Source organism: Glossina fuscipes, unplaced genomic scaffold (genome assembly GCF_014805625.2).
Source record: "Glossina fuscipes isolate IAEA_lab_2018 unplaced genomic scaffold, Yale_Gfus_2 0, whole genome shotgun sequence".
In the NCBI taxonomy this organism is placed as follows: Eukaryota; Metazoa; Arthropoda; class Insecta; order Diptera; family Glossinidae; genus Glossina; species Glossina fuscipes.
In genome coordinates this window covers 1,110,238-1,123,412 of record NW_023998414.1, presented here as the reverse complement: position 1 = coordinate 1,123,412, position 13,175 = coordinate 1,110,238, and the positions used below count along the sequence as shown (strand labels likewise).

General features: G+C 33.3%; 1 non-coding gene across 1 annotated transcript; it reads left to right on the top strand.

Moving 5' to 3' along the window:
• Positions 1-10,849: 10,849 nt before the first annotated feature.
• On the top strand, positions 10,850-10,921 carry Trnap-agg. Its single transcript has one exon. It is a non-coding gene; the product is annotated as a tRNA-Pro (tRNA).
• Positions 10,922-13,175: the final 2,254 nt, after the last annotated feature.

Sequence of the window (13,175 nt, the reverse complement as noted above, 5' to 3'; positions counted from 1 at the left end):
AGCAGCAGTAGCAACAGAGTAACAAACATTTGTTTGCCTTGAGTTGAAAGGATAATGCGAACAATAAAGCCACGTATGTACATACTTGTATACACATTTTATGGTAAAAAGTTAAGTGTTTAAAATAACGAGATCATAAGAGAAAACATCTCAAATTTCTACCAAAAAATGAAAAATAAAAATGAACCTAAATAGAAATTCAAGCTCTTTATGTAAATAAATTTCATGTGCATGTATATATAAATAGGTGTGTGTGTGTGTGTATGTGTGTGTGTGTACGTGTATAAGTAAGTAAGTGTTAAAGCATAACATAAGAAGCCTAACAGATGGAAAGGAAACAACATTGAATTTGTGCAACAAGAGATTTTTTTTTTTTTTTATTTATTTATTTATTTTTTTTTTTTTTGAATGCATATGAACAAGAAAGAACGTACATATGCATATGCATATATATATATATATATACATATATATATATATCTATGTGTGTGTGTGTGTGTGTGTACATGTGCAAGTTTCAGTTAGTCTTTCGCAAATATACATTTTTCTTGCTGCTGCATATCAACACATGAAAAGTGTTGAAAGCGAAATACATTTGCAAAGTTATAAGAAACCTTTAACTTTAGGTTTAGATGTGTGTTTTGTATTTGCGCATGTATTTGTATAATGTACATAGATGTATACGTGTTTGGTGTTTGCTTGCATAAGATAGACATTATACATGCCAGCGGAGTAAGAAACACTTTCAAAGCTCTGTGCACAGTGCATAGTGCACAGTGCTTAGTGCATCGTGCATGGAATTTGGGAGAATCGAAAAAAAAAAAGAAAACAAAAGCAACGAGAATAACTTTAACAAAATAGGAAATGGAAGAAATGTAAAAAATTTGTAGGCAAACAGCATAAGTGCATGCAGAAAGAGCGAAGGAACGCAAGGGGAAGTATAGCATTGTAAGATGAACTTTTACAATGTTAAGGGAACATGAGAGTAATAAATAGAAAAATAAAAACAAAAAAAAAAAAGATATAAACAAAAAGAAAAGAAGAAGCAGAATGCATTACATTTATAAAATAGAAAGTGTATTTTACTCTCTCCCATCATTTAAACATAAACATATGCACACACACACACACACACACACACACATGACACATGCAAACACATATAAATTCCAATTCACTAAAACACTTAGCACACAAATTTCCTCTTAACTCTAGAAATATTTTAATGCACACACTCTCGCACACATATATCAGGAACAAAAATTGAGATATTTTTCTTATTGCACCGTAATAAATATCGACAAAAATGTTACCCCTCTCTCTCTCTCGTTCTCTCTCTCACTCTCTCTCTTACCATCACACTTTCTCACTCTTTCACTCTTTAGGTCACCGTCTCTTCAACTCAACTTTTCCCTTTCTCTCTTTCAATCAATTCTATCCATCTAGCTCTTTCTATTTGTTTATTGCCTTATTATCATACATTTTGTAGCTGATAATGTATGAAAGTGAAAATATATATATTTTCTATTGTGATATGCGTTAGACTAATGCATGAGAAATTTTATGTCGAGAACAGACGACGAGGAGTCAAATGCGTTGGCATTTGGATAAAAAGTAAACTTTTGAATAGTTTTTTTTTTTCCTTCATCTTATTCGTAATCGTTATTATTATCTATATCATTATGTATATAAGTATATGTGTGATGACCGATTGATTGTATGCGCTAACCGTTTTCGTCTTTTATGGCTGTCGCTACCGATATCTACATCTGCATTGTCATTGATTATAAAAATCAAATAAAATTTTATTACATTTTACTTTACTTCATTTGATTCTTTAAGTTATTCGTTTTATTTGTAATTTTTTTCTGTTGCTTTTGCTTATGCCTTGGGCAAATGCTTTAAGGAATTCTTTTGTATGAAATTGTTCAGTGGGACGGTAAGGCGAGAGACAAAGCAACCGTTTACGTGTTTAAGTCTTCAAAATAAATGGTATTTTCTGCTAAACGACCTTTGTTTTAACAACTTTAACCTTTTTCGTCGATTTTTCGGTTTCGTTCTCGGTTTCGTTTTCCTTTTCGTTCTCCTTTTGTTTTTTTTTTTATTTTTATTTCTTATTTAATTTATGAATTTTCTTACAAAATTATTCATTTCCCAAATTGTAAAACTCAACCAACCATTTAGGGTAACTTGGCGATGGCGGCACATCAGAACATATTTACAAACCGTAGACACACAGATATGTAAAAGAGTGATATGTTCAAGAGTGATATGTTAAACAACTATTATTAGAAATTTCACGTAAACATTTCTTCAGAATGAAAAGTTGAAAAAAATCGTTGAGCACTGTGAGAAGAGATTTTTAATAGTCAAGACGGCCAAAACGCCAAGTTACATCTATGGCATACGACATGAGAAAACGCCACTCGCCCGATTAAGACAGAACGATATGAACGTGTTGTGTTCTCCCTCTGGTGAAAACGAGGCGCATCTAAAATCTCTGCGTTTCTATGAAAGAAAGAACCGGTTACGATTTCGTATCGAATAGCCGAGTGTATAAGAATCGCGATTATCAACTCAGTTATCACGGATTACACCCAACAGGCTATGGCTATTCCCTATATATCTTTTCTTTTTTCTCCGCTTTTTTCTTAAGATCAGAAGAAAGAAGTAAATAGAAATTCAACTCCGTCCGGAGCAATTGTTTTTCCCGAGATTTTACCAGCTGCGATCGTCACGAAACTTGCGAAAAGGTTCCCTCATTTTGTCGGACCAAAATACACAACGATAATGTAGTTAAGGAGGACAGTGTAGCGCCAGTGTATTATATGATGTACGGACAACTGCAGGACAAAGGCGGCTAATTCTTGAAATAAAGGACTTCAGTTGTGGACAAAACAATCACTTAACTATGCCTATAGGGCAGTTGCCACGAAACGCATAGCCATCTTTACGATGAAACCCAAAAGTATCGAAGATGTTAGATGCACTCGTAGTTACGCGTTCGAGAATTTCCAAATCCAAAATCTGACTCGCTCTCACTCACATATGAGAACTTTGCCCTGCATATCGTTTATCGGGATCATGTAAATCAATAGAAAAAACATAACCTCAAATTTTTTTGCTGGCGAATTTTAACAAACTTTAATTAAAATTGTTTGCCTTATTTTTGGGGAAAGAGAGAAATGAGAGAGAAGCGGTAAATAAATATGACTTTTGCACTTTAACATAACCATCATTGCTAAAACTCATAAAAAGAAAAGAAGCGCATAACTAAGCCTTAATTAAGTTCGGCTATGAGGGCATTCTTTAGTAGCTCTGCCTACACTTACACTTACGCTCATGCAATCTTACTCATTTTATGTTTACGTGTTTCGCAATTTATATGCGTTCATATATATATATTTATATATTTGGTATTACAGCGTTAATACAAGCTTCGCATGCAAGTATGATATGATGTATACGTAGTGGTGGCCAGTAAACGAAAAAACAAAAAAACAAAAAAAAAATTGCATTTTTTTTTAATTTAAATAGTTAACAGCAATTTAATGGCTTTATCATGTTTTATGCATTTTCTTCAAATGTCATTTACCGCGGGTTGATATATTATGTGAATAACTGCGAAAACAAATTTAATATAATCACATGCACCCACACACACACACACATAAACACACATATGCACGTACGTCACATGTAATATAATTTGCATGATGACATTTATTATTTATATTATAGTTTTTTTTTTTTTTTTTTTTTTTTTTTGATCTTTTTGCAAAATAAACTGTAACCGTAGCAGTTAAGTTAAGTAGAATGAAATGGAACAAAATGAAAGAATGGAGGAATGATATATACAAAAAACGATTCGAAGGCTTTGTTGCATGCATTGTAAAATGCGTTGCTAGGATTGCAACAATAGTTGCTTTTGTATGCAATGCATGAAATGGACGACCATTAACATTCACACTCTGTAATGCGCTCTTACATTATCATAGGTGAAGGATGCGTTAATCTCTCTCTCTTTCTCGCGACTTAAGTAGATATAAAACGGTAGCCCTACTATTCGCTTAGCTGCTCCGTGTAAGTGAACTAAAAAATTGAAATAAGATTTCGTCTACGGCTACTTTTGCAAATGAAAAATGTATGAGCAAATGAGCAAATGGACGGCCCCAGAAAACGAAACCGTATATAGACTGATCAGACTTTATCATACGAGTCACATGAGTGTCGCGCGAGCAAGTGAATATACATTTTAAGTTTTCCTATCCCAATTTGAGTTGAAGGGGTTTTATTTTGTCTATCATGATAGCAGTGTTTTTGTATATAAACCGATTGACCCATAATATAAACGTAAATAGATTTAATTTTTTATTTATTTTTTTATTATTATTTATTATTTTACCAACTAACCTGTTGAGAATAAAATAGTATAAATTGTCCTTGACTAGTCCTGGGCAAAAGAAAAAAACAAAGATAAGAAAATATTAATCACTGCTGTGGCAAATCGCGTCTAACAAGTCAATGGCCGCGGGTTCAAATCTCAGTTTCGTTTTACCATAATCGGTCGTAGCTGTCGTAAGTCCTCAGAGGGTAAAGGCATAACACTTATTGAGTGGACATACACTCACTAGGCTGTAGCTGCCACATTCCTAACACAATAGTGTTGTGTGTTTGTGCGTTTGTGCATCGAAAAAGCTGGAAGTGTTTTGCCAAGGTGAGGTTATATTTTACATTAATCGCAGTAAAAAGTAATAGTTTTCGTGGACATAGCAACATAACCAATTTCTAAGATCACAATAAAATCGCAAAGTTTCCAATGAAGTGCAACAGAAAAGAAAAAATTAAAACTAAAAGAACAAACTTAAAAAGTGTGTTGGTTTGTGTGTGCAACAAATATTTACTTGCTAATGAATGTTCGAAAAAATTGCATTCCCAAACAACGAACCCCCGCCGGCAAAATTGTACTGTGAGAGGAGAACCGTTAGCCTGACAACTGACCGATCGAGCGAATTACAAAAACAGCACCTCCAAAAACCAGAACAAGGTAACGAAGCAGAATCGAAACAATTCGCGAAACGTAATGGCAACAATAGTATATAACAAATCAATAAAAAAACTAGTCCAATAAATAAAAGCAACACAAGCAATAAAAGAAACATCAACACAACACAAAAACATAAACATAAACAGCAATAACAACAACAATAGTAACGAGAATAGAATAATACAATCACAGCGGCAATATCTATATAAACCGCAATCGGCAATAACAACAGCAATGCCATCGAAAAGCAGTAAATAGCCCATACTGACAGCAATGGCAGCAGTGATGATACCTGTGGCAAAAAATAAAAGCAATAAACTAATCGTAGCATGGAAAGCAGCAACAAATATAACGATAAGACAACAACAATAAAAAGGAAACAACATGACGACGCAATCGCAGCAGCAGCAACAGCAGCAACAGCAGCAAAACCAACAATAATAAAAAATACAGTAGCAACAGCATCAGAGCAATAACAACGTAAGCAACTTGAAAATACGGCATAAAACGGAACAATATTGTAAACGAACGAGCGTCTTTCGTCTGATTTTACAGTGAGCGGACATGATGATCATTACACTATTACACTGGTGTCAAAAAGGCTAAATTCGTAACTGTAAAAACTTTAAATATAAGCAAGGCTCGCTGTTGATCGCGATCGTGCAATTAACACTGCCTTCATCGCGGATGAAAGCTGGTGATGATGGTGATGATGATAACGGGACAAGCTGGCCAGTGGTTGCATCGCCTATGTTTAACAGACATCGATAAACTGAATCTGCATTAAAGAATAATAGCAACAACAATATTAAAGCCACGACTATATGTGTCAATGCTTGCAGTCCGAATACCGACAACAGCAGCGCTAGCACAGCAAAGCAAAAAAATTTACACACTCTTTTACCTCAGCGATCGTTTTGCTAAGCTTGGTAATGAGAATAACGAACCGGACTCTTAGCTTGAACAGCCTAATTATAATGGCAATAACAATATATTAAAACGTCCCCCCATATATTAATTCCAAACGTTACTGATATTAACGGTCGGTTTGATTCGAACATTGCTTGTTTAAATATTTCATATATCTGAATTTAGTTATAAATCACTGGACTGGATGGACAAATTCGATTAATTGTGAAATACATTCAATCATACAGAGTAATCGTTACCTACTTCAATGACAAAAAAATTAAATTTCCTATCAAGCAACTCAAGCAAGAACGATCGTATAACACGTCGTTATATAAAATCTACACCGCTCAACGCACTTAAGCGGTATAAAACATCAATTTGAAGGTAATGAACACAAAGTTAGAAATTTCATTAATATCCGTAACAAAATAACCTCCCGGTATTCATTAACGACTTCCTAAGCATAACGGAGAACCCTACGTATCCCTGTGTAGACGACAGTATCTCGCGTCATTGCTTTTTGTTTCCTTTAGTAAGAGACCATGAAGAATCGAGACACAGGTAATTTCCTAATGCACAGGTAAAATAATGAACAACTCCCCTCTCTTGATTGTATCAATGTAAAAGAAACGGCAACCCTTGATATTTTCGGCATTAGAATACAAAACGATGTTCGTTGGACAGAACGTTTGTTCGAAGTGTCGAAAATCCAGTTTAAAAGTTTAGGTTTTTTAAAGTGATGAAGAAAATACTTCCCTACTATTGATATCCGAACCATTCACATAACCTATGTTCAGCCGAAATTAGGGTAGAGAGCTTCTAAACTTTGCTTGGTAACCTTTGACCGCGTACGCCAAAATGCTCCACGTGCTTATGGGCGACGAAAGTGTGTACAGATCTCCCGATACGCTCGAGTATCGACTGTGTTCCGCTTAAGTTTCACTTACAAACTCAGGCCAGACTCTGCAGAGATAAGAGAGACAGACATGCCTAACAAAATAAATCCTTCAGTAGGACTATACCCACTTGTCGCTTCCAGCCATTCGACCTGAAGTTACATGCATACCGGATAAAACACTAACGCGACTCGTCTTTTCTTAACCGTACTTTGCCGTCTTCGAAACAACCTACCAGCATTGGTCTTCCCTCTCGTACCTGCTATGTCCATTTTCAAGTCGAACGCTCACAAACGCTACTCCTTTTCACCCCACACTTTCTATAAACGTCCCTAATCACCAGCGTGCCCGCCCGTCTATAGCGGTACGATCTGAGTAGTTGATCAGAAAAAAAACAAAAAATTTGTTTCCCTACCCTTACTTCTTTCTGACCGTCACCAAGTTACACGTGTAGGGGATACACCCTGACTGATTACTCATTTAAAATAAAAGAAGAAAAAAAAAACTTTACTTTTTATTGTAAACCTTTGCATTATCTACAGAATTTCAAAGTTGTGTCTTTGTTGCCATGACTTTGACAATTGTCATCATACGTCATCGACGTAAGTCAAGAAAGCATGTAGGGATTCCTTTTTCATTCCATTCAAAATCTCTGTCGTAGCTTATCTATTTCTGAGAGTAACAAATTTTCTCTCTTATAGAGAAAAAAATAATTGAAACAGTTAATCTCCTTATCGTCGGGCTCCAAATAGACCTAAATCAGAAATCTATTGCGTTCAGTGAAACGCTTGTGGCACCTGTAGATGAATATTTTTTATATCTTCCAGCCCAAATGTAATCAATATTTGAAGACAATTCGCGAGAAACGATTTCCTAATCCTTAATCAGGATTCAAGAAAAAATTGCATTTAGCTCGTGTCGAATTTATTGATAACAATCACATAGTAGCATGACTACGATATGTGATTGCGACATAGGCACACGATAAGCGATGATCATCCATCCCCTTTATTCAATGCCTGATTAATAATAATACGGTATTCTTCATATACTTTATCATAACGTATCGTAGATTATGTACGAATTTATAGCGTTTTGAAAATAAACGATATTCACATAGTTACGTTTTTATATATACGATATTCGCGTATGACTTATTTGACAGCAATAGGGGAGTACTTCTCCCTTTTAAGATAAGTTGCCAATGTGACTTGGCGCCAGCGATCGTAAGCATGAATAAAGACAAACCCAATTTCTAGGTAAGCAAGTGTGAACACATGCTGTACGTACGCAAAAATGAGACCTTGGAGTTTTGCAGTATCTAATGATCTCGGACTACCAGCAAGCCATGAAATACATAATTAGGGGACCTAAAACAAGGATCCATATTTACGACCAGATAATAATCGAGCGATTGAGCGAATATCGCGCAGAACCAACAATGAACTAAGTCAAAAACCAAATTCAAAGTTGATCATTTTTTAATCGATTATACCTATGTCAAGAGCAAAATATCAATAAGAAATATTAATCGGGCTGTAGAGGAGACGAAATCGTTGTTCGACGAATAAAGAACGATTGTTTTCATTTTATAAACAAATCCACCTCACAGTATTATATGTGCGTATAATGTTATACCTGTGGCGCGTACCATATAATCAATATATCAATTGAACATTAAACTTTACGATGCTATCATCAAAGAGTGTGATATGGTAGCAAAAAGCACTGATAACAATAATTTTTTCACAAATATTAAATTTACTCACCGTTTCCTTCTTTTTATTATCCTCTTTAATTAAAATATTTTCTGAAAAGGAACAAAAAATATAATAATTTAGTTAATACGGTTTTATTAACAATTATTATAATAAATGTTCATTCAATAAAGTCCACTTTTAGCGTAAAACGTACACAAGCACAGACTTGGCAGTTAAAGATCACTTTTAAATACCCTCTACCGCTAGATAATTTCAATTGTTCCATAATACAGGTTTAATTAATCAATACAACTAAAATCTTATATAGATATTTAAATCATAAAATATTTCAAGCATAAGCAACTGTGTATTTATAAGAAGAGCGATATCAATTAATCATCTAAAATATTTGATAAATGGACATGTTCAACTTCTTTCGAGAAGTATTTCGGAATTATTATGAACTAACCTACTAAAGTTGTTTTAATAAAAATCTTTTTAATGGTAAGGTATTCCGCGTTATCTCGTATATTTACAATAAATCAATGTTGTAGAGTTTTAAGCTATCACTGCATATTCACAAAGTGACGTGTAGCGATAAAAATAAAAAAAAAATAAAAAAAAAAAACATTTTAATAAATTAATTAATATTTAATAATAATATAAAATACTTTGGGTAATTTTCGTAATTGCGGCCCAATGACAATATCAGAAGGCCCTAGCCCCTTCGCCCATCATTTTAAGACATATAGACTAAATTTTTCACGTTATAATGTCCATTACACAGAATATTTTGCGTTTCTCAAAATTCGAATATAATAGACCTTGTAAAGTATATGTACATGTATATAAATAAAAGGGAAAAAAACTCGGTCTCTTGGCAGATTTATATCTATCAAAAAAATTTTAATTTATTCCCTATTTTCCTTATATTATATGGTCGTTCCGGTTCAAAGTTTAAGATGAGTCTCAAATTGTTGCTTAAGCGGTATTTAAGTGATCATCGCAAATTTAAAAAAAAAAATTAAATTTCTTGTCATTTAAAAATGATATAAGAAAATGATTATGGGCGTGTCCAAATTCCAAGTTATCCAAAAATTGGATTTTTCGAGCACATTTGTTATCAGTGTGCCTGTACTGAATGTTTTTTTGTTTTTTCTTGAAACACGATTTTTCAAGCACCACACCCCTAACAATTTTTAGATTTAGAAATCGTGCAAAGCAAATACATTCGAGATTAGCATGTATTCGTCTATGTGTCTATGTGTTTATTGTTCACATTCTCCTGATCGAAACAGTTAAGATGTCGACTCCAACCCGATGTGTAATAACATTAAAAGTTTTTGCACGCGTGTTAGTGTTGAAAATACGCCAAATTGCTCCGCAGGAAAGTGTAAAATGAAAGTTAGAAAGGGGCATATTTTTTCGATTCTTCCAAACATTTTTTTTTATATGATACGTGGATTGATACTGACGTAGCTAAAAATTCAACAGTACGAGTACAACTAATACTATTTAACTCTTTCATTGACTTTTTCTTGACACTATGTTTTTCGAATTCGATCTACGATTATTAGCACTCTTGACGTCTCAAGCTATTGATTTCATAATTCAATTTTAGTGAAGATTGTAGAAGTTTTTTATTTTAGTTTGGTTCCTTTTAAACGAAATTTGAAGCAAATTTTTGGCAGATATTTTTTTGAAAAATTAAAAATGTTTTCCTCTGATCGATGATGTATTTATTTAAATCAATAGTTTTAGAAAATCCTCCCGCATTGCATTGAAAAATATTATTGTGAAGCAACAGAAAAAATTTCAAATCAATCGGTGAAGAAATAAGATACAGTAGAAATACCTTAAAAATTATGTTTTTTTGCCATAACTGTTCCGGCGCCGTTTCCTTGGTAAGTAATTATTGAAACATGTACAAGCAAGCGTAAACCATAGTTCGCTTAACATAAATAAGCAAGAAATTGTCATCTAATAAAGCCTACAAGTCAAATGCAAAATTTAGCCAAATTGAACCGCTTGCACGTCCGCACGGTTACCAAGAAACCATATACATACGATGTACTCAGTACATAATATTTAGGTTTTTTTTTTTTCTATTTAAACACAAACAAATAACGCACATAAGCTTGTAGTTCGTACTAAAAAGCTCGTTTCAATTGGAATGAAAATTCTTTCTTATTGTATTTTAAAATAGATTTTCTTGTTGGAAGACAATCGCATGAGTATTTTAATATTAAACTATTTGAAACAACTTATAACTTACTATACAAATTATAGCATATGGCTCGTTGGTCTAGGGGTATGATTTCCGCTTAGGGTGCGGGAGGTCCCGGGTTCAAATCCCGGAAGAGCCCTAACAGTTATCGCGCGAAATTTTTTTTTTTTTTACAATTTTCAATCTTTGAGGGGAAAAATTTACAAAAATAAAATAATTTCATTATATAAGCAAACACGACGGATATATACACACATATATATATATATATATTGCGGTGAAGAGAGGAGGGTTGTTAATTGAATTTTTAAGTGGGTATCAATTAATTTACTGATTTATTGGCGCCTGATAATATAATGAAAATTGCCATTCATGATTTAACGTTAACTACAACAACAACAACATCAACAACACCAACACCAACACCAACGACATTGCTAATAATAATAATAATAATAACAGTAACAAAAATAATAATAATAATTTTATGCCTACGCGTATATATATAATGAATGCATATGACAAGCACACTGACACGAAGTGAGCTTATTATAAATAATTTAATAAGTTTTAAACAAGTGCCAACATAAATTTTACACTGACAGCCGGGCAGCCAGTATGAATTGTTTAATACGCTAACCAACCAATCGACTAACTAAAGGACCGACTATTCATGGTATGCATGCACACATATTTATATATATATACATATATATATATATATATAGATGTGTATTGTGTGTGGTATCGTTGGTGGTGGTGTTACAATTACTCACACAGTCACATAAACATCCAATACTCAACTTATAGTGCACATGTGACAGTAATTCACTCATGACACGACATTACAAAACGTACAACACAAAGGCTACAACAATAATTTACACGACATACAACATATATTAAGGCACATTTAGCCAATGTTATCGTTAGCTTTGTTATACATTGCATTGTATCGCTTTACGTTAACGTAAAAAGTGAGACGAAACGTGTAATAATTTTGATGCTTTATGCAGGTCGAGTATCACAAGCATTCATTGTCTTCGGTATTGGTTGGGTGTAGGATTTTAGCATGCAACCAGTAACGTAATCAGTTTGGCGCCTAATAAAACATTAAGCCAAAAAAGAGAGAGAAAAAGAAAAAAAAAAGAAAAAAAAAAAAACAACAACAAAAAACACTTAAGATTTATTCACACACGTTTGGTCGGCCGTCTTATTTAAAAGTTATAAGAGTCCGTCATTAAGTTTTCAGACAAAGCCGACACTTTTCTTCGGGATTCAATAAGTCGGCTGGGGTCAGTTACTTTTAGGCGAACGTGTAAAATGTTAGTGTATTTCTATTAGTAATTTTTTTTATTTACATGTATTCTCATTCGAATCAAACAAAGTAAAGCGAACTGACCCTTTCGGGATTTTTGAAACGCTTCAGACTTATTTCCAAAAATACTTTTAAGCAAAACAATTTCTTTACCTAATGATTTATGCGGTTATATGAGAAATATTTACATTTGTTAAAAGACGTCACATCGAACTGAATCAAAATGATTGAAAGACGGTACAACCGCGTTCAAGTCGAAATGAAGCGCATTGTATACAAAAAAAAAAAAAAATAATAATATTAATAATAATAATGCTTAGAAGTGTAGATTAAGAATCACACAATTGCGAGCATATGAAATTGATTAGTAATAAACATAAATATTTTCAAATAATCAAAAATCATTCCCATTGTCTTTCCTCCTTCCTTCTACTACTAATATCGTCGATACGTAGAAAAAAAAAAAAAAAAAAAACTCAGTACACTTTCAAGGACACATGAATGCTGTATTCTCAATACTATATTTCTCGGTGATCTAACGAAATTAACGGTTGTTCTGTTCAATCCAAAATACTTGCTTTAAATTATCAAATTTGATTAAGTGCAGTGCAATTCGTTAGATTTTTGCAGCAGGAAAAACTCATGAATTCACTTGTGAGTGAATTTTATCTACCGACACGATACACCATAAAGGCATTTGGTTCAAGAAATCAATAAGGTTTACGATATTTTTTCTTTTATAACACCGAACAGAGTTTCATAAAATGAAATTTTAATGTTAATGCGTCTAAAATATGTTTTTTAAAAAATAATAATAATATTGGCAGATATGGTATATGTATTTTCAAAATTTTGTTAAAAATTCATTTCAAAAGGAACCGAGGATATGATCGCCACTAAGGGTGCTCGTGCAACGTGGAACGAAACGTAAGGCATCGCTTAACAAAGTAGAATCAATCAGAAATTGTTTTAGTAACATATTAGGCAGAGATCTTTGCAATTATGAAATACAATCATGCCCGCAAATTCTCAAAGAAGTGGAGAACGTGATAATCCAATATGGCAGTCGACATGG